Source organism: Nicotiana tabacum, chromosome 1 (assembly GCF_000715075.1).
Source record: "Nicotiana tabacum cultivar K326 chromosome 1, ASM71507v2, whole genome shotgun sequence".
In the NCBI taxonomy this organism is placed as follows: Eukaryota; Viridiplantae; Streptophyta; class Magnoliopsida; order Solanales; family Solanaceae; genus Nicotiana; species Nicotiana tabacum.
In genome coordinates this window covers 112,142,556-112,161,187 of record NC_134080.1, presented here as the reverse complement: position 1 = coordinate 112,161,187, position 18,632 = coordinate 112,142,556, and positions in this window count along the sequence as shown.

Sequence of the window (18,632 nt, the reverse complement as noted above, 5' to 3'; positions counted from 1 at the left end):
ACAACAACAAACAACTGAACACTTCGAGACAGAAATGGGAGATCACGAAGAGAACCTAGTTGTACCAATAGTGCCATTGGCACCTCTTGTGCCAGAGGCAACTCTCTATGACTAGGCACAACCCACAACTGAAAATATGGCCACCTCGATTATAGTCCCGCAGAAATCATTCCAAATCATGAATAACATGTTGTACTTGTTGCAAAACAAGGGACTATTTTCGGGGTCACAAGTCGAAGATCCTCACCAGCACTTGAAGAATTTCCTGTCAATCTACAAAATCCAAAGGCAGCCCAACGTAACTCCGGAAGCAATCAAGCTGTTATTTTTTCCATTCTCAGTGATAGGAGCTGCCCAGACCTGGCTAAACTCACTCTCCATAAATTCCATAACAACTTGGGAGGAGTTAGTCAAGCAATTCGTGAACAAGTTCCACCCACCCAACAAAACCGCTCAACAAATTGATGAAATTTTGAGTTTTAAACAGAGACCAATGGAGACACTGCATAAAACATGGGAACGATTCAAGGGGATGTTGGCTATATGTCTGTACCATGGTATTCCAGATCTGATGTTGGGGCAACGGTTTTACATGAGATTGTCAGATAGCGTGAAGAACATTGTTGATGCTTCAGCTGGCGGAGCATTTTTGAGCAAAACATGGAGAGAAGGCCAAGGTCTGCTTGACAAGATGGCACAGAATTCAGGATGGATAACCAGGAATGCACCTATCACTACAGTGGTGCACTCAATGCCCTTAGATTCATCCAACTCTATGGCTGAAAATATGGCCACCTTATTGACACAGATAAGCATACTCATCAAAAAGGTGGAAGAGTCAGGGCATAAGCAGCAGGTACACATTGTAGATACTACCAATGGGGGCTTATGCACATCGTGCATCAGTCAGCCAATTGGTAACCAGTGGAATGTAGAACATGATCATCATCACTACCCTGAAGACATGAACTATGTGTCGAATTATGGAGGCTAGAGACTGGACGGTCAGAATTGGGGCCAGCAAAATCAGTAGTACAGGCCAGCCCAGCCACAGTTCAACAATGGGAACATGGGAGGTATGAGACCCCCTAACAATATGGCACCTTACCCAAGGCCACAGGGATATAATAATTAGAATCAACAGTAGGGGTATCACCCCCTCAGCAGCAGCATGGTGGAAGGCAGGAAGATGGCTTTGCTATACTTGAAACAATGATGCAGCAGGTTATTGGGTCTAATGCGAAGATTAGTGAGAGAGTAGATGCACATGATTCAGCGATCAAGAATATTGAGATGCAGATGGGCCAAATTTCGATGTCTCTGAACAATCGTCCTCATGGGACACTACCTGCAGACACCCAGATAAATCCAAAAGATCAAGGCCCGAAGCAGCTGATGGCGGTGAGTCTACGTAATGGAAGAGATTTGGATGCAGAGCAAGAGAGGGCTCGAGAAACTAGACAGGATGAGACATTCATATTAGTGCCCATTGAGTTGGATAAGTCAGTGAAACTGAAGAGGTGACAGTCCAGCCTGCCCAGGAAGAAAATAACATTCAGATTGAGACCGAGAAAGATGCTGAGACAACCCAGGAACCATTAGTTGAGGTGGCAACTGATAAAGATCAATCCCAAATGATTGGGAAGAAGAGACTGCCTGCACCTTTCCCTCAGAGGCTGGATAAGTACCAAAAGGAGGAGCAATACAAGAAGTTCTTGGATATGCTGAAACAAATCCAGGTAAATATTCTATTGATTGATGCTTTGAAAGAGATGTCTGGGTATGCAAAAATGACGAAGGACTTGATGTCCCAAAAATTTTATTTCCAAGACTTGGCCACAGTTACTCTTACTCAAACCTGTAGTGCAGTGGTGACTAGACCAATTGCAGAAAAGCTGTCTGACCCAGGGAGCTTTACAATTCCATGCACTATTGGTAATTTTGCCTTTGCTAAGGCACTGTGTGATCTAGGGGCCAGCATAAATCTTACGCCCCTGGCGATTTATAAGAGGTTGGGTATTGGAAGAGCTAGACCCACCTTTATGTTGTTGCAGCTAGCTGACAGGACTATAAAGCAACCCTCAGGTGTCTTGGATGATGTATTGATTCAGGTAGGGAAATTTGTGTTCCATGCAGATTTTATGATCTTAGACTGCAAAGTAAATGAAGAGATTCCCATAATTTTGGTAAGGTCGTTCTTGGCCACTGGGAGAGCTCTCATTGAGTATGAGACTGGGGAGATCAAGATGAGATTGAACGACGAAGAGATAACATTCAATGTGCAGAAATTTATGAGGCGACCAAGTGAATTCGCCAATTGCTCTCTTATTGATGTCGTGGATGTAATCGTAGAGACTGGTGATGGGATGCTGACTATTGAGGACCCTCTTGCTGCATGTCTGATGAATTTAGATGAGGTAAATGGAGAAGAACTGGCAGAATGGGTGATGGCATTAGAGGGTAGAGGGTTCTGGGATAGAACTCTTGAATTTGAGCCCTTGCACTTGGAAAATAGAGAAACTCCTCCAGCCAAGCCATCCATCGAAGAACCACCAAAGCTGGAGTTAAAGACATAAAGCCATTGCCCGCCCATCTCAGGTATGAGTTCCTTGGACCTGACTCCATATTACTTGTTATTATCTCATCTAGTTTGTTAGATGTGCAGGCACAACAACTCTTGCAAGTACTTAAGGAGTGTAAGACTGCTATTGGGTGGACCATGGCAGACATAAAGGGGATCAGCCCAGCCTACTATATGCACAAAATTCTGCTGGAAGAGGGACACAAACCTTCCAGGGAACACCAAAGAAGGTTGAACCCCAACATGAAGGAAGTGGTGAAGAAAGAAGTGATAAAGTGGTTAGATGCGGGAATCATTTTCCCAATATCTGACAGCAGCTGGGTTAGTCCGGTTCAATGTGTACCTAAAAAGGGGGGCATGACGATAGTTAAAAATAATAACAATAAACTGATCTCTACGAGGACCATCACGGGCTGGAGAATTTGCATGGATTACAGAAAGTTAAATCTAGCCACCCGGAAAGACCACTTCCCACTTCTCTTCATTGATCAGATGTTAGATAGATTGGCAAGGAGGTAGCATTTCTGTTTTCTGGATGGGTACTCAGGGTACAATCAGATCTCTATTGCACCAGAGGACAGAGAGAAGACCTCCTTCACTTGCCCGTATGGCATTTATGCCTTTCGGAGGATGCCCTTTGGCCTATGCAATGTACCAGCCACATTCCAAAGGTGCATGATGGCCATATTCACTGACATGGTGGAGGACATAATGGAGGTATTCATGGATGATTTCTCAGTGGTGGGGAACTCATTTGATGATGTCTTATAAATCCGACTCGTGTGCTGAGACGATGTATTGAGACTAACCTGGTTCTTAATTGGGAGAAGTGTCATTTCATGGTACAAGAGAGCATAGTCTTGGGGCACCGAGTGTCAAGCAAAGGAATTGAGGTAGATCGTGCTAAAGTAGATGTGATAGCAAAGCTGCCCCATCCAACTTCAGTCAAGGCAATCAGGAGCTTTCTCGGGCATGCCGGTTTCTACCGGAGATTCATAAGAGACTTCTCAAAAATTGCCAACCCTCTCTGTAAGTTGTTAGAAAAAGATCACACTTTCTTGTTTACTGATGAGTGCAGGGTAGCATTCGAGGAGCTGAAGAAGAGGCTAGTCACAGCACCTATCATTGTTGCCCCCGACTAGGAGCAACCATTCGAGCTCATGTGTGATGCCAGTGACTACTAGGGGTGTCAATGGATATTCGAAACCGACCGCACCGTACCGCACCGAACCGATTTTTAGGTTTCTTTTTAAGAAACCGTAGGTTTTTATATAAATATATAACCGCACCGATAATTAGGGTAAGTTTTTTATTTTATAAAAAAAAACCGAAAAAATACCAAACCATACCGAATAAATTTTACATGTAGAAATTATATTTATTTAGTAAGTTTAAAAATAATAATGCATTAAATTTTCTTTGAGCCTTGGAATTATGAAAACTATTACAAGCCAACAAGTAATTAAACTCAAAATACTAATTCCTAAAACCTATTATGCTACTTCTACTTAAACTAAGTTATTTCAAGTATCTTTATTAGCAAGACACAAAGTATTCTAGCGATTATGAGTAGCAAACTACAATGTATTGAATATGTTTCCTTTCATATAATTTAGATTTATTTTTTTGAATATTTAATCTTCGATTGACTTTATTCTTGAGTCTCAGCTTAGTATATCTTTCAACTCGTGTGATTAATATTAGCTGTGGATGGGCTAGTACCAAAAGATCGCAAGTTCCAAGCTGATAAGGTAACAACGGGTAAGGAGCCGGCGGCAGCTGAGGCGGAGGATCGTAGTGGCTCTGATGACTTGGATGAAGAGGATGACAAGCAGAAGGATGTGGAGGCTGAACCACAGGCCGATGAACATAGTGCAGCAGCTGCAGCACCACCTAGAACTTCAACATCTTCACAGCCATGTCGTAGTACCCGCATGACCGCTTTGGAGCAGGATATGGCTGGGTTGCGTACCTCTGTCACTGATTTAGGTGCCCGTGTTGATGCAGTGGATGAGCGGCAGGTGAAGTCGGAAAAGAATTCTTAGGCTGGCTGAGAGCTCTGGGTCACACATGCAATGTGAACCCAGACACCGTCTCCGATCAGGAGTGATCCTTCAGGGAAGTTCCTTTACCTCACTATTCTTTAAATTTTGATGCCATGAGGACATGTCTACATTTTAAGTGTGGGGTGGGGGATACTTCAATGTATATATGTAATTGTACAATTTGACTGTTTGATGTTCTTTGTTTTGCGTTGATTGTTTCCGGTATTTGACTAATAGTTTCATTAGATTAGTTTAAAGTAGGTAAGTGGCTTGTCCCGACGACGGATCTCTTTCGGCGGGATTCTTGAGGGACTAAGTCGATCGAAAAAAAAGAAGAAGGAAATATAGAGACTCTTCCTGATGACGGAACCTTTAGACAATTTTCTTGAGGGAAGTAAGTCTAGAGAAAAGACCAAAAAGATTTTTTTTTAGGTAGTGTAGTACCCCCCTCCCTTGGTTTTTCTTTGGGCCATGGCTCTTTTCCAAGGGTTTAGCTTGAATCAGGTATAGGTAGTTTTTGTTCATTTTGTTTTCTTTTTAGTAGATTAGGATTAATGGGCTACGAGCTAAAATCGAAAGTTAAGCCTCTAGCATTGATACACCTGAACACAATAGACGCTAGAGTGTAATGCTTAGTCTTAGTAGTTGATTCTTGCTAAAGTGCCTTAAAATTATATGTTTATTACTGACTTGAATACTCAGAAGAGAGTGTCTTGATAAGCCAATCTGGAATGAGTCATGTGCCATGTGTGTGTGAGCTTTACTGTATTCCATGATTCACATTTGATGCCTAGAACTTGCCCTGTGTGTTTGCAAAGCGAAATAGTAGTTTCATTCAGTCCTAGAAGTGATATAGACATTTCTTTGTTGAGCCAGACATATAAAGTAAACTCACCTAACTGTTTACATCTTAGTTAACCCCATTGAGCCTATAAGCCTGTTTCTTTGGTAACCACATTGCGAACCTTACCCAATTGTTTAAATAGCCTGTTGTTTAAACCCTTTTACCTCCCATAAGTACTTGAATGGTATGGAAATTATGCAAAGGCAAAAGTGTGGGGTGGTGGTTTGGTTTTTGAGTGGAACCGTTGAAATAGAGAAAAGGTGCAGCGTTTGGAAAAGTAAAAAAATAAGCACCACTGAAAAAAAAAGAGTAAATGCAGTAATCGATAAGTGGTGGTTGGTTATAATTGCATCTAATGGATGAGGTTGTTGTAAATAAAAGAAAAAGTGGTGGGATATCTGGTTGACATAAGTATGGTTTTGAAAGTTAATGTAATTGTATTAAAAGTGCTTAGGGAGGTTAGTCACTATATCCAAATATATCCTACCCGTCCCTTAGCCTATATTACAACCAAGTGAAGTCCTATTGATCTTAGACTGAGTGGGCTCGATTAGTAGAGTAGTACACTACGGGCGAGCCTATGATGCATCTTTGTGGCATGTGAATGTTCTTTTTGAGAGTGAGATAGTTTTGTCTATCTAAGATCCTAATTGTTCTAAACATCATTATTTGTGGAACTACTCTTTTGTGTAAATGTGAGGGCATGTGATTCATGAAGGAAGGGCAAGTCTTGACTTCTGTGTAGAGTAGCTTGAGAAAGTATGAATATTGCACGGCACGTGAGAGTCGACTTTTGAAGCTAAGATTATTCACTACTAGGCGTAACTCATGTGATTTGTTCTTGGTGTAATGCGTTAGGGAAGAATGCTTAGTGAAGGAACCTCTATAGAGTATGGTGGATTGCTCGAGGACTAGCAATGATTTAAGTGTGGGGTGTTGATAATAGGCTAGATTTATGTAATTTGGCGATTGTTTATGCCCCAACTTAATTATGTTTCAATGTTATAATATAGTTAAATGATGAAAAATGGGCTCTATTGTGAATGTCACACATTGCAGGAGTGAGAAGCTTGTATGAGGCCTTAAAGCTGTAATTGGAGCTATATTGAAGCAAGAAAAAAAACCCTAGGAGCTGAGTACGCGAGAAGACGAGAAAAAGAATAGTTAAAATGAAGGCCTGGATTAGCGCAGCCATTAGCGCGACCGCGCTAGCCCAGATGGTCGAGGAAGAATGGTAGGGCATTAGCGCGCCCACTAGCGCAGCCGCGCTTCCGTAATATTAATTTTCAGGGGTAAACTTCTAAGTCTAGGGGAAAAATTCACTTAACCTATAGAAGGTCAACATCGCCCAAGAGGGGATTATGCAGTTTTTGATAGCTTAGTGCAAGAAAAGGAGAGGCAAAAGGCAAGGAGGAGGATTCAACATCAAGTTCTTCCTTTCTTCCTTTTATTTTTATGATTTGTGACGAATTTGATCATTGTTGTGATGAACACTAGTATGAGTAGCTAAATATTTAGTCTAAGGTTTGATGGAACCTATTGAAGGATGAACTTCTTGATTATGTTAATATAGTTTGCCATTTTAATCTCTATTTGTTCAACTACGTGCTTGTTGTAGTTAATTGACAGGATCCTCAATTAGTTGTGCCTATTTAGTATGCATAACTCGGGAGAGAGTGCATATTTAGGTAATTGTTGAACAACACCACTCCCAAAATATATGAGGGATCAATAATTGCGGGTTTAAAGGCGGGATTAGGGATAACGAAGCCTTGGCTGTTATCTAAAGTGAGTTGTAGTAAATAAGCCAGCTAGCGTAACTCGGGAGAGTGCGTCTAGTAGATTATTGTGATTACTCGGGAGAGATTTACGGTAGTAAGAGTGCTCAAGATTGATAGAGATAATTTGGTGATTCTATGTGAAGCATAACCGGAAGGGAGTCCATCAATAGGGGAAATCATAGTCTTAAAACCTTCTCTTAATAGTTTACAACTCAATTATAGTTATTTTTCAGTTGCTTATTTACATTCATTCGTAGTTAGTAGAAATACCCTTAATTGTTATTTACAACGTTTGAGAAGTTGATTCCGTGGAATTTAGTAAGTCTAACGAGAAGTAATTGATAGGTTAATTCCTTGTGGGTTCGACTCTAGGCTAAATACTCAGATTATATTTACAACGTCTGCATGTCCTTTATATAAGGCATAGTTGGGTGTGATCAATTAGCTTGAGAGAATAGGTGTTGTTTTAGAGGTGGAGAATGTGATGGCCCAAAGGGACATCTTTTGATTTAGAATCCGAATCTGAATTCCGAGGCCTTGAAAACCTCATTTTCCTTCTCCTCGATTTGCATGCACAGTCCGGGCATGTTTCGGGAAGACTTTATGTGAAAATTTGAGAAAAATGCTAAATTTTGCCTTTAAAATTGAATTAAGTTGACTTTGGTCAACATTTTGGGTAAATGGACCCGGACCCATGATCCGACGGTCCCGGAAGCTCCATAGAAAAATATGGGACTTGGGCGTATGCCTGAAATTGAATTCCGAGGTCCCTAGCCCGAGAAATAAATTTTTGAAGAAAATTGTTTAACTGAAAATATACTGCTTTTTGGAAATTTAACGATGCTTGATTTCGATGGTATCGGGCCCGTATTTTAGTTTCGGAGCACGGTACAGGTTTAATATGGTATTTAAGTTATGCCTGTAAAATTTGGTTAGAAACGGAATCAATATGACGTGATTCGGACCCTTGGTTGTGAAAATGGAATCTTTAAAAGTTCTTGAGATTTTTTATTGATTTTGATGCAAAATTCATAGTTCTAGTGTTATTTTGGCGATTCGATCGCACGAGCAAGTCCGTATGATATTTTTAGACTTGCGTGCATGTTTGGTTTGGAGCCCCGAGGGCTCGGGTGAGTTTGGATAGGCTACGAGATGTTTTAGACTTGAAATTTTTGGTGTTTTGAACTTCTGCTGTCATCTGGTATGTCATTCTTTGTGTTCGCAAAGGAACTCTCGCGAACACGAAGAGTAAGTTAGTCTGAGGGAAATTTCCTTCTACGCGAACGCGAGGCACAAGTCGCGAACGCGGAGTGTTGGGGGCATTACCCTTCGCGAATGTGACCTGGCTATCGCGAACACGAAGGCCATTTTGGCAAGGACCTCGGGGAGGGGGAAATGATCTACGCGAACGTGGCAAATGGCTCGCGAACGCGAAGGTCAGGGGGGGTGTACCTTCGCGAACACGTACAGTATCTCGCGAATACGAAGTCTGTTCTGTCCAAAGCTTCGCGAACGCGACAGGCTTCTCGCAAACGCGAAGAAGACCTGTCCAGCGTTCTTAAAACAAAAGCAGAAATGGGAAAAGGCCATAATTTCCTATTTTCTTCCTTAGAAATTGACCTTGGGCAATTTTTGAAGAGGGATTTCATCACTAAATCATAGGTTTGTGTTCTTAAACTCATTTCTTTCATTTTCTATCAACACCAATTAGATTTCTAGGCCTAAATCTTGTTCTTTAAGGGGGGAAATTAGGGATTTTAGGAGAATTGGGGATTTTACAAATTTAGGGATTTAGACCTTGATTTGGGGTCAGATTCCGAAATTAATTGCATATTAAGGCTCGTGGGTGAATGGGTGAACGGGTTTTGGTTCAAACCTTGAGTTTTGACCAAGAGGGCCCGGGATTAAATTTTGACTTTTTGGGAAAAATATTGGGAAACCTATATTCATGCATTAGAATTGGTTTATTTAGCATTTATTGATATTATTAGGTAAATTATGACTAGATACAAGCGGATTGGAAAAGGAACCGAGAGGCAAAGCGATAATTGAGGCTTGACTTTTGGCCGTGGAATTGAGGTAAGTGTTTGGCCTAACCTTAGCTTGAGGGAATAGGTGTTCAGGTCTTATTTGCTACGTGTTAGTGTTGAGTACGACGTATAGGTGTGATGACGAGTATCTACACGTTGGTGTCAAGCATGCCTGTGAGTCTTATACATGATTGTGGCGACTCTTATTATGTATTGTCCATGCTTAAATTGATGATTATCACTGTTGAACAAGACTTATGATGATTTCTTGGTAATTAACAATTGTTGAGTATTGGCTCAAGTTTAGATATTTTTTGAATTAACTGTCGGAACAAGATTGGTTATAGCTGATTCCTTTGTCGGGATGTATTTGTTTCTATTATTGATTGTCGGGATGTATTGTTTCTATTGTTTGGGTGAGAAAGAGTGTACGTCACGAATGATGATGCCGTGCACGATATTGTAAGTGTTAATGCACGAAGGGTGATGCCGTGCCAATATTGTGAGAGTTAATGCACGAAAGGTGATTCTGTGCCATGATTATGAGAGTTAATGCATGAAGGGTGATGCCGTGCCGTTTCTGTTGTTTCTTATGGTGAGAACGAGAGTAAGAGCACGAAGGGTGATGTCGTGCACGTGTTACTGTTTCTTTATTTCTGTTGATACAAGTATGGTGTTCATTATTGCTTCTCTATTGAATTACTATTAGAATTTGATATTCCCCACAACATGTTCCCCTTCCCATCTTTATCTGTTAGTTCTTGTTATTATTGATCTGTTCGTATATGATTTAACTGCACAGGTTTATATGGTTGTTGTGTCCTAGCCTCGTCACTACTTCGCTGAGGTTAGGCTCGACACTTACTAGTACATGGGGTCGGTTGTATTGATACTGCATTCTGCACTTTTCGTGCAGATTTCGGTGCTGGACCTCGTGAGTAGATCGTGGCTTGCTACCTTCGATCCATAGGAGACCCGAGGTAGATCTGACGGCGTTTGCAGACTCCGGAGTCCCCTTCCTTTTGTTTTAGATATACTGTCTCTTTTCATTTCGAGAACAATTGTATTTTTATTTCTAAACCAGTATTTGTAGAAATTAGTAAATGTTCGTAAAATTGTGACACCAGATCATTGGGGTAGACTTGTATTGGAGTATTTGAACCGTAATATCACTTCCACATTTTATATCTGCTTAACTTTATTTATTAGTTATTTCTGTTTGGGTTACTTGATAATGTATTAAAAATCTTAGTGGTTAGCTTGCCTAGCTTTCATGAGTAGGCGCCATCACGATCCCGGCGGTAGAAAATTCGGGTCGTGACAGCGAACGCGAAGCAATGGGGGGCTTACCCTTCGCGAATGAGAAGCTTTATGGGATCTAGGGAAAGGTTGGGTGGTCCCTCTTTGCAAATGCGGACCTTGGTTTGCAAACACGAAGGCAGGCAATTAAGCCTTCGCGAGCCCGAAGAGGACCTTTCAAACGCGAAGACAAATTGGCTAGTGCATCGTGAATGCGTCAGGTGCTTTGCGAACGCGAGGAACACCTGATGCCAAATATATAAAGTGTTAAAAATTGGGATTTGGTCATTTTTCACTATTTTGAAGGCTAGAGCTCAGGCTAGAGGCAATTTTGAGGAGTAATTTCATCCCCACTTTATTGGTTAGTGATTTTTGACTAGTTTTGTTATATTTCTATAATCACCCATCGATGTTAAACTTTAATTAATGAATTAAATGGTAGAAATTAGGGATTTAAATAGAATTAGGTATTTTGCAAAATTGAGATTCAAACCTCAAATTGATGTCGGATTTCGAAATAAATCACATAACCGGGCTCAAAGTGAATGGGTAATCTGACTTTGGTCCGAATCTCGGGGTTTTGACCAAGCAGAGCCAGATTGACTTTTGTTGACTTTTTTCAAATTCATTAAAAATTGAATCTTTTTCACTCGTGGATAGTATCTAAAGCTTATTTTGAATTATTTGAACTATATTTAGCTAGATTTGATTGGTTTGGAGGTTGGTTTTAAAGGAAAGGTCATGGTTGAGTATTGATTTGATTGTGAAAAGAGGTAAGTGTTGTGTCTAACCTTGACTTGAGGGAATTAGGACTTTGTTGAACTATTTGTTATAAGAATTATGTGGGGAAATAGCGTATATGCAAGGTGGTGAGTGTATATATGCCGTCATGGGATTTAGTATTTCCACGTCTTCATTTATTCCATGTTATTTCTTGTTACATGCTTTAACTGTTACATGTTCTTACTTGACAACTATGCTAATACTTGTTAATTGTTATTTAATTATTACTTGCTTTAATTTATTCATTTCTCACATGATTTCTGCTTATTTGCTACTTGTTTCTACTTGTCTTAATTGTAAATTCTCATTGTCACATGTTTTACATGTTTTTATTGTCCTTATATTACTCGATGCACTATGTTATGTTATTTCGCTTATGTGAGCCATTTAGCTATTCTTGTATTGATGAATCGGAAAGGTTTGGGATTTCGAGGTGTTAGATATTCTCTGTTATATTGGTAGTTCTTAAATGTTCAATACATTTCATCTTCTTTTGTGTTTATTATTATTATTATTTCATACAGATTATTTGTGAGAGACTTGCCATAACCTCGTCACTACTTTGTCGGGGTTAGACTCGACACTTACAGAGTATATGGGATTGGTTGTACTCATGCTACATTTCTGCAGATACTGTGTTGGTCCCAACGACGCGTACAAGAGATCTTTCTTGGACCAGCTTTCAGCATGAGACTTGAGGTAGAGCTGCTGACGTTCGCGGTGCCTGAACTCCACTTCCATTCAGTCTTTACTATTTACCTCATTTCAAATAGTTGTATTATTTGTGTTCAGATTTTGTCATAGTACATGGGATTGGTTGTACTCATGCTACACTTCTGCACTTCTTGTGCAGGTCCCAACGACGCGTACAAGAGATCTTGCCTGGACCAGCTTTCAACATGAGACTTGAGGTAAAGCTGTTGATGTTCGCGGTACCTGAACTCCACTTCCATTTAGTCTTTACTGTTTACCTCATTTCAAATAGTTGTATTATTTGTGTTCAGATTTTGTTTGTAGTAATCTAGATGCTCATGTATTCGTGACTCCAGATTTCTGGGATATGTTTAGACTGCTCCATGTTGTACTCATCACCACTATTTCTAATTTCATTAGTTTTGTATTATTAATAATCTTCTTTAAAATTGCTAAAATGTTTAACTGACTCTTTAAAGTTGGCTTACCGAGCGCACCATTTAGATCTTGGAGGACATGCTACGTGCTTATTTTATGGATTTCGAAGGTTCATGGGACCAATTCTTAAATCTAGCAGAGTTCGCCTACAACAACATTTACTAGTCGAGTATTCAGATGGCACCATATGAGGCCTTATATGGGAGGCGATATCGTTTGCCAATTGGTTGGTTCGAGCCCGGAGAGGCTAGGTTGTTGGGCATCGATTTGGTCCGTGATGCTATGGAGAAAGTTAAGGTAATTCAGGAGCAACTTTGTACAGCTCAGTCCATGTAGAAGAGTTATGTAGATCGGAAGGTTCGAGATGTAACTTATATGGTGGGTAAGAAGGTTCTTCTCCGAGTGTCGCCTATGAAGGGCATGCTGCGGTTTGGAAAGAATTTCAAGTTGATCCCGAGGTTTATTGGGCCATTTTGAGTTCTTAGAGAGAGTTGGGGAGGTCGCTTACATGCTTGTATTGCCTCATAGCCTATCAAATGTACATCTAGTGTTCCATGTTTCCATGCTTCGGAAGTGCCATGAAGACAGCTCGCATGTTTTGGAATCATCACGGTTTAGCTTGATGAGAATTTGGCCTATGAGGAGGAGCCGGTGGTTGTTCTAGCCCGACAGGTTCGATAGTTGAGGTCTAAGAGTTTCTCTTCTATAAAAGTGCAATGGAGAGGTCAGCCGATCGAGACAGCTATGTGGGTGTCTATTCGACGACGAACGTTTCTTTTAGAGGTGGAGGATGTGACGACCCGATAGGTCATTTTGAGTGCTAGCCCTTATTTTCATGTTTTGAGACCTCCACTAGTTTTATTTGGTGAATATTGATTTGCGTGCATGGTCTGTATCATTTTCCAAATGTTTTTACATAAATATTTTTGAAGAAAATATGATTTTTGGCTTAAAAAACAACTTAAGATGACTATAGTCAGCATTTTTGGTAAACGATCCCGGATCGGTGTTTTGACGATTTTGGTAGCTTCGTATTGTGATTTTGAACTTGGGAATATGTTCGGAATTGAATTTGGAGGTCCTAAGGTTGATTTGACTTGTTTTGCCGAAAGTTAGCAATTTGAATGTTTTGAAACTTCCTAAGTTTGACCGTAGGTTGACTTTATGGGTATCAGAGTTGCTATTTGAAACTTGTCTACAAAATTCGATGCATTTCGGAGTTGGTTTGATAGGATTCAGACGCTTTGGTTGTGATTCTAGAGGTTCTTGAGTTTTTTATTGAATTTCATGTGTTTTGATGTCCGATTCATGTTTGTAGATATTATTTTAGTGTTTTCATCATGCGGGCGAGTTCGTATAATGTTTTAGACTTGTGTACATATTTGGTTTGGAGCCCGAGGGGCTCGGGTGAGTTTCAGATAGGCTTCAGACCATTTTGGACTTAAGAGATTGCTGATTTTCAGCTGTTTCTGGTGTCTGGTGCATTGTGATTAGCAATTGTGAATGGGAAATTTGGGCTGGGGCTGGTTGTTCTTGGCGAACGCAAGGAGCCAGTTGCGAACGCAAAGCAATGGAGGTCTTATCCTTCGTGAACGCAAAGCTTTGTGGGATTTGGGAAAGGTCGGGTGGTCCCTCTCCGCGAACGCGTACCTTGGTTCGCAAACATGCAGGCAGGGAGGGAGTTAAGCCTTCGTGAACGCGGGAAGGACCTCACAAATGCGAAGGCCAATTGGCCAGTGCATCGCGAACGCGTTAGATGCTTCGCGAACGCGAAGAACACCTGATACCCAGATATTTAAAGTGTTAAAAATCGGGATTTCGTCAGTTTTCACCATTTTGAAGGCTAGGATCGACTTAGAGGCGATTTTGAGGAGTAATTTCATCCCCACTTAATTTGTTAGTGATTTTTGACTAGTTTTGATATATTTCCATAAGCACTCATTGATTTTAACCTTTAATCCATGAATTTAATGGTAGAAATTAGGAATTTTGGTAGAAATTAGTGATTTTGCAATATTGAGATTTAGACCTCAAATTGAGGTCGTATTTCAAACAAATCATATAACCGAACTTGGGGGTGAATGGGTATCGGATTTTGGTCCGAATATCGAATTTGACCAAGCGGGCCCAGGGTAGACTTTTATGACTTTTTCCAAATTGTTAAAGATTGAATCTTTTTCTCTCGTGAGTAGTTCCTAAAGCTTATTTTAAATTATTTGAACTATATTTGGCTAAATATGACCGGTTTGAAGGATAGTTCTAAAGGAAAGGTCGTGGTTGAGTATTGATTTGATTGCGGAAAGAGTTAAGTGTTGTGTCAAACCTTGACTTAAGGGAATTAAGACTTGTTGAACTATTCTTTTATGTGAATTATGTGGGGAAACAATGTATATGCGAGGTGACGAGTGTATATGTGCCATTATGGGATTTAACATGCGGGATTGGGCTATTTATTTCCACGTCTTCATTTATTCCATGTTATTTCTTGTTACATGCTTTAACTGTTACATGTTCTTACTTGACAACTATGCTAATACTTGTTAATTGTTATTTAATTATTACTTGCTTTAATTTATTCATTTCTCACATGATTTCTGCTTATTTGCTACTTGTTTCTACTTGTCTTAATTGTAAATTCTCATTGTCACATGTTTTACATGTTTTTATTGTCCTTATATTACTCGATGCACTATGTTATGTTATTTCGCTTATGTGAGCCATTTAGCTATTCTTGTATTGATGAATCGGAAAGGTTTGGGATTTCGAGGTGTTAGATATTCTCTGTTATATTGGTAGTTCTTAAATGTTCAATACATTTCATCTTCTTTTGTGTTTATATTTTGTAAATATTGTTGTTGAGTTATTTATGTTGATAAATTTGAAACTGTTGGGATCAGATTTCACGCCGTAACGATATTAAAAGGATATGAAATGATATGTAGGAATAAGGACGGAATATGATATGAACAGATGATGATATATTGGGATCGGGTTGCGCGCCACAATGGATTTGATGTGTTGTAAGTTGTTTGTGGCTGTAAAGATTGTTCTTGGTATTTTAATATGAGATTTGAGTTTATTTTAATTCCGGGTCCCTCTGATTGTTGACTTTAGGATACGTTTATATGAGTTTACTACTTTATTTCTATACCCGTTTTTCTGCTATTATTATTTCGTACAGGCTATTTGTGAGTGACTTGCCATAGCCTCGTCACTATTTTGTCGAGGTTAGGCTCGGCAATTATAGAGTACATGAGATTAGTTATATCATACTACACTTCTGTACTTCTTATGCATATATCGATATTGATCCCAGCGGCACGTAGAAGAGATCTTTCCTGGACCGGCTTTCAGCAAGTGTCTTGAGGTAGATCTTTTGACGTTCGTAGTCCCTGAAGTCTCCTTCCATTCAGTCTTTACTGTTTACCTCATTTCAAACAGTTGTATTATTTTTGTTTAGACTTTGTTTGTAGTACTCTAGATGCTCATGTATTCGTGTCTCCAGATTTTTTGGATATGTTTAGACTGCGGCATGTCGTACGTATTGTTAATGATATACTTTAAAACTGCTAAAATGGTTAACTGTGATGACCTGATAGGTCATTTTGAGATTTAGCCTCTATTTCCGTGTTTCGAGACCTTGATTAACTCTGTTTAGTGCTTCTAAATTTATGTGTGCAATACGTGTCTCATTCCGGAAAGTCTTTATGTGAAAAATTGAAGAGATTGTGAATTTTTGCCTTAAAAATAGTTTGAGTTGACTACGGTCAGTATTTTATGTAAACGGACCTGTATTGGTATTTTGACTATACCAATGGGTTCGTATCGTGATTTGGGACTTGGCGTGTGCCCGAATTTGAATTCGGAAGTCCCTAACTTGTTTTCGACTCATTTTGCCAAAAAACTAGCATTTTTTTGAAAGTTGGAAATTACTAAGTTTGACCGTAAGTTGACTTCTTAGATAACAGGTTTAGATTTTGATATTAAAACTTGGAATAGTTCTGTATTGCTATTTGAAATTTGTCTGCAAAATTTTGTTCGATTCGGAATTGATTTGACATGATTCAGACGCTTAAATGTGATTCTGGTGTTCTTGCGTTTCACTTTGAAAGTTCATTTGTTTTGAAGATTGATTCGTAGATTAAGATATTATTTTGGTTATTTGATTGCACGAGCAAGTTCGTATGATGTTATTACACTTGTGTGCATGCTTGGTTTGGAGCCAGAGGGGCTCAGTTGAGTTTCAGACGTGTTTCGGATGAGTTTGGCTAATGCTAGGATTGTGGTGCAATACCAGTTCTGGTGCTCTATTGTAGATCTCGCAATTGCGAGGTCTGGCTTGCAATTGCGAGCCTCAATTTTGCGAATAATGGTTCACATTTACGAGCATGGGCTGGGTTGGGTGAACTCGCATTTGCAAGAATTTGTTTGCATTTGCGAACTGTGGACCTTCGCATTTACGGAGGAAGTGGTCACAATTGCGATCACTGACCACTGGAGCACTTCTTCGCTTTTGCAAAGTTTTTGGTCGCATATGCGATGGTTCTGAGTTTGCATTTGCGAATTTTTCTCTTCTGTGACAGGGTTCGTATTTGCGACCCTTGTCTCGCATTTGCGGTGTTTGCAATTGCATACAAGACATCGCAATTACGTCATCCACAGCTGGGTAAAAGAGGGGGAAACGAGACTTAGCTCTTTTCTCATAATTTTTCAACCCTAAACACCCTAGAGGCGATTTTCCAAGAGATTTTTCTTCTTAAATTCATTGGTTAGTGACTTTATTCCACTTATTTCAATTACGCATTACATTTCATGAGCTTTCAACATCAAAATTAGGATTTTCATAGTAGAAATTAGGGGTTTGGGTAGAATTGGGGATGTTTTTGTAAAATTGAGATTTAGACCTCGAATTAGGGGCGGATTTCGAAACAAATCACATAATCGGACTCAGCTGTGAATGGGTAATCGGGTTTTGGTCCGAATATTGATTTTGACCAAGCGGGCCCGAGGTTGACTTTTGTTAATTTTTTCAAAAATGATCTAAATTGATCCTCTCCCCTTTGTGGGTAGTTTCTAAAGCCTATTTAGAATCATTTGTTCAATAGTTTGCTAGATTTGGTTGGTTTGGAGGCTTGTTCAAAAGGCAAGGTCGTGGTTGATTGATTGTTTGAGTTGTAGAGTGAGGTAAGTGTTGGGTCTAACCTTGATATAAGGGAATTAAGAACCTTTGAAGTACATGTTATGTGAATTATGTGTGAAACGACATATATGCGAGGTGACGAATGTATATTTGTCGTTGTGTTACTTGCTTCCATGTTTTCATTACTGCTTAGTATATCATGTTACATGCCTTAATTGCTATATGCTTATTTGACTTCAAAGCCATAGTTGTTACTTGTCATTTAGTTATACATGTATTGACTTGTCCATCTCTTCCATAATTCCATGTTTATTTGCTACTTGTCTGTATTTGCTTTTCTTGCATATCTAAATTGTCCTATTTCTTGCTTGTCTTATAGTTTTGTAACATTTGTTGCCTTCTATAATGTAGATTCACGTGTATGAATTGTTAGTCAGTATATAACGATGAGTTGGTAAAGAGTTGAGACATCCAAGTTAATTGAGATTCCTTGAGTATTATGTGACCCTTCATTGTCTCGTACATTATGTTGATACCCAATTTTTCTCTATATATTTTAAACATGCATAAATACCTTCAAAATAACATATATATATGCATATATAAGCATGCACAAGGTTTTTATAAATTTTCTCATAATTTTAATGATTTAAATTGATTTATTTTCTCCCCTTTTATTCATAAAATCCCCAATAATTATTTCCAAAATTATTGTTATGATGATTTATTTATTTTATTTCTATACTTATGCCAAAATATGGCTAATATAATTTTTATGCATTTTTACAATTACATTTAGTATTTTTAAGCTAAATTGCATAATTGCAATGTTAGCCCATCTTAATGTATAATTATACTTTATAGGCGTGAAATTGGTCCCTATATTTTTAAAAATGATAATTATATATTTTTAAATTATTTTGGCACATTAAATTATTTTTCAGAAATTACTTACTATTTGTTATAAATTAAAATAGGGAAAATTGACTATTTAATTT